Source organism: Rhinopithecus bieti, unplaced genomic scaffold (genome assembly GCF_001698545.2).
Source record: "Rhinopithecus bieti isolate Rb0 unplaced genomic scaffold, ASM169854v2 scaffold_41913, whole genome shotgun sequence".
Lineage (NCBI taxonomy): Eukaryota > Metazoa > Chordata > Mammalia > Primates > Cercopithecidae > Rhinopithecus > Rhinopithecus bieti.
The window spans coordinates 5,895,293-5,900,293 of record NW_016818964.1 but is presented as its reverse complement, the minus strand read 5'-3'; positions in this window follow the sequence as shown (position 1 = coordinate 5,900,293).

Below are 5,001 nucleotides of genomic sequence, written 5' to 3'. Positions count from 1 at the left end.
CCATACTCCCCTCCCCCTACACCAGCCTTTCCTTTCGGACCCTCCTTCCCTGGGAGACCAGGAAAATGTTGACGCTTCCGGTCCCCTTTCCCCCTCCGCCACAGGGTTGCAAGGGCAAGGAGTGTTCTCCAGATAACCAGAAGCAGGTGTCTGGAGGGGAGGGGGCCTAATGCAGGTCCCCACCCCCTCCCCTTTCGGATGCCACCAAAGCCTCCATAGCTAGGGCGCGTCCTCCTGGATCTTCTTTCAGTTTCCCGGGCCCTGCAGACCAGGACAGAGACTTGCCAGCTGTCCTGGAGCATTTTTCTTTTCTTTTTTTAAGTGAGCTCGGTTGCTGCAGTGACATAAAAGCCCCCTTTGATTTACAAATAGATTCATACAACTGCAAGAACTTGGATTTGTTTTGAAGTTCTTGGTACTTTTCTTTAATGACAGAATGCCCAACAGGTAAATCAAATTAACAAAACACTTCTAACACGAATAGTGTCATCAAATAAAATTGTGCAACTGACAGTAATTAAAAGATTTAGAATAAGTAAATATGCATCGTGTATTTCAGGCAGATGACCATGTCCTGAGACACAATGTTCCATGTGACTAGCAGTGCCTTTCAGTCAGCACAGTGAGGGCATATCCCCATTTGGTGAGCCGGCCAAAAGTCTAGGTAGAGACACTTGGTGAACAGGAAGCTTGGAGGGGCTGGCCTTCGTGACTCCCTCCACAGGCCCTGGGAAAAACCTCAAAGGCCAGAATTCAACCCCCTCATTACAAAATGATTAAACCAAGACTCTTGGCTTGTGACTAAGCCAGAGATTGACCCAGTTCTCCAGACAGTTACACAATCGTTTGCAGCACAAAAACACAATGTCCTACCTGTGAGAGACGTTCTTCTTCTCAGTCCCATTCTACAGATGGAAAAAACTGAGGCCAAGAAAGAGTCAGTGACCACACCAAGCACTTCTCCTAGGAAATGGCAGAACTGGAGCACTACAGATAATGCAGCACCTCTTCTGCACCCACTGCAGATCTGAGAAATTCTCTCAATTCTTCCCATCCACTTGGGTTGGTTTTTCAGTTGGCTATCCTTCTGCCCAGATACCTGAATCCCAACCCTCATCCCTGTGGCATTTAAAAGTGGATTTTCTGTACCTTTGATTAGAATATATAGTTTTCAGTTTTGGGGTGGTTGGGTTTTTGGTGGCTTTTTCGTTTGTTTCTTTTGGTTTTGTTGTTTTTGCTGTCTCATCTCCCAAGAGAAAAACAGCTCCAGAACAGGAAGGACTCCCTTGAGAGGCACCTCAGAGGGATTGGGTTAAGCCAGCAGGTGTGCGGGTCTTGGCATTCAAGGCAAGCCACAGTCCTGGATCTAACGGGTTTTATTGTTTGAAGAGGTACAAGTTCACAGCTTCCTGCATGGAAGCCTCTTCATTTTCTTGGAGCCAAGCTTAAATGCCTTTAAAATCTTGGCCTGCCGTTATCCTGTAGCTGTTAATTAAGCTTTGAAAACTTTACATTATGTTTACAGTGCACTGTGCGAATTGCAAAATAAATTAGAACCCGAGGCAAAGAAATTGGAGTTTTCAATAAATGAAACAAAACCGGAGAGAGTTGCTTCTTAGATAATGTGAGACTCACCATTTCTCACTCTGATATTTCTTTCTAAAAGGGAAAATGGACTTTAAAAAAAAATAAACTTTTGCTTTAAAACGTAACACCTACGGATTCATGGTTTTCCCTCTGCGTGGCAGTCTGAGTTGAATAGTTCTGCAAAGACAAGGGAGTGGTGAAGACATAAGGAGAGAGTAAGTGAATTGTGTGAGAAAGGCATTTCTTTGCAACTTAGGCAACCAAAATACAAGACGGCATTAACCATTCACATAGTTAAAAGCAACGACAGAAAACAAAATTACAATATGGTTTAATCTGTGTCCTAAAGAAGATCCCAGGTAAATTTTATATTTGCTTTTGATTTTTTTTTTAAGCAACCTGTGCTAAATTCAAGAGACCAAAATAGCTTTAAAAGAAGGGCATAAATAAAACCCTACGCAAGGAAAACAGCTGGTGTTTTCCAAACCTCTAGCCCAGAAGACACTCTTCAGGTATATTCTTCAGAACATGAATACCCAATTTTCAAAACAAGGTGTGTATGCTTTCTTCCTTCCGTAAATTCCACATTTGGAAAAAAGTGAGCTTAGGAGAGCTTGAAAACTGACCCTGAAAATTATTGTTGTAAAACCGAGCAAATACGTAAGCTTTAATGAACAGAAGAAGCAGGAGGCCCTGTGTTTGCATCAGATACATTAATTTTGCTTAGAAATTCTGCCAAACGGATCATTCACAGCAATTCAGTTCTTAAAGTTTTAAGAGAATGAAGAGCAATCTTCAATCTGACTTCTTGAAATATTTGATTTGTTTTAAAATTAGGGGTTTGCTTTCTGCTTCTCCAAACAGATGCAAAACTGTTACAAATTTTAATCATGCTGGCAGTCCAAGTATACTATTTATTCAAGTCTTGTTATAAAACTCTAAGTGAAGAAAAAATAGAAAGGAAAAGAAAGACAAAAGAAATTGAATAGGAAGTGTCTCCTAAAACATACCTGATTTAAATCTGCATTCATACAGTAAGCTTCCTAGAATAATCTCTTGGGGATAATCGCTAACAATATGACAGCTATCTAACTACCCCAGAAAACAGCCCTATTGTATTTTCTAATTTTAAAATCTAGTATTTAGAAACCTTTCTAAGAATTTTAAGCAATAAGATATAGATAATGAAGAACTGTAGATGACACATAATAGTTCAGTGATTAGACATTTTGAAGACCATTGCCCCATCTGCTCCACACCAAAAAAATAAATAAATAAATAAGTTAATGGAAATGAAGATGACAAAGGCCTGAGCCATATACTGGGCTTTGTGAATAGAAGATAAACAGATTATAGTGCTTGNCTTGGCATTCAAGGCAAGCCACAGTCCTGGATCTAACGGGTTTTATTGTTTGAAGAGGTACAAGTTCACAGCTTCCTGCATGGAAGCCTCTTCATTTTCTTGGAGCCAAGCTTAAATGCCTTTAAAATCTTGGCCTGCCGTTATCCTGTAGCTGTTAATTAAGCTTTGAAAACTTTACATTATGTTTACAGTGCACTGTGCGAATTGCAAAATAAATTAGAACCCGAGGCAAAGAAATTGGAGTTTTCAATAAATGAAACAAAAACCGGAGAGAGTTGCTTCTTAGATAATGTGAGACTCACCATTTCTCACTCTGATATTTCTTTCTAAAAGGGAAAATGGACTTTAAAAAAAAATAAACTTTTGCTTTAAAACGTAACACCTACGGATTCATGGTTTTCCCTCTGCGTGGCAGTCTGAGTTGAATAGTTCTGCAAAGACAAGGGAGTGGTGAAGACATAAGGAGAGAGTAAGTGAATTGTGTGAGAAAGGCATTTCTTTGCAACTTAGGCAACCAAAAATACAAGACGGCATTAACCATTCACATAGTTAAAAGCAACGACAGAAAACAAAATTACAATATGGTTTAATCTGTGTCCTAAAGAAGATCCCAGGTAAATTTTATATTTGCTTTTGATTTTTTTTTTAAGCAACCTGTGCTAAATTCAAGAGACCAAAAATAGCTTTAAAAGAAGGGCATAAATAAAAACCCTACGCAAGGAAAAACAGCTGGTGTTTTCCAAACCTCTAGCCCAGAAGACACTCTTCAGGTATATTCTTCAGAACATGAATACCCAATTTTCAAAACAAGGTGTGTATGCTTTCTTCCTTCCGTAAATTCCACATTTGGAAAAAAGTGAGCTTAGGAGAGCTTGAAAACTGACCCTGAAAATTATTGTTGTAAAACCGAGCAAATACGTAAGCTTTAATGAACAGAAGAAGCAGGAGGCCCTGTGTTTGCATCAGATACATTAATTTTGCTTAGAAATTCTGCCAAACGGATCATTCACAGCAATTCAGTTCTTAAAGTTTTAAGAGAATGAAGAGCAATCTTCAATCTGACTTCTTGAAATATTTGATTTGTTTTAAAATTAGGGGTTTGCTTTCTGCTTCTCCAAACAGATGCAAAACTGTTACAAATTTTAATCATGCTGGCAGTCCAAGTATACTATTTATTCAAGTCTTGTTATAAAACTCTAAGTGAAGAAAAAATAGAAAGGAAAAGAAAGACAAAAGAAATTGAATAGGAAGTGTCTCCTAAAACATACCTGATTTAAATCTGCATTCATACAGTAAGCTTCCTAGAATAATCTCTTGGGGATAATCGCTAACAATATGACAGCTATCTAACTACCCCCAGAAAAACAGCCCTATTGTATTTTCTAATTTTTAAAAATCTAGTATTTAGAAACCTTTCTAAGAATTTTAAGCAATAAGATATAGATAATGAAGAACTGTAGATGACACATAATAGTTCAGTGATTAGACATTTTGAAGACCATTGCCCCATCTGCTCCACACCAAAAAAATAAATAAATAAATAAGTTAATGGAAATGAAGATGACAAAGGCCTGAGCCATATACTGGGCTTTGTGAATAGAAGATAAACAGATTATAGTGCTTGTTCCTTCCTTCCTTCCTTCTTTCCTTCCTTCCTTCCTTCCTTCCTTCCTTCCTTCCTTCCTTCCTTCCTCCATTCCCTTCCCTCCCCTTCCTTCCTTCTTCCATTCCCTCCCTCCCTTATTCCTTCCCTCTCTCCTTCCTTCCTTCTTTCTTTCCTTTTCTTCTTTTTTTCTCTTTCTTTTCATATGTCTTTATTATTTTCTTTTAACGATCCTCTTTATTTGAAGGATAGCATAGGAGAAGTTGCAAAAAGCCGAGTTTGTAGCCAAAAAACTTGAAGCCTCACTAGCTGTGTTTCTAATTGGGTGACCTTGGCTGGTCTATTTGCTGAGCCTGACTTCATTTCCTCATAGAGATGTGGATATGGATATGGGCATGGAAAAAGATGAAGATACAGGAATAAAAATAGGTATGGATGCAGATCTAGG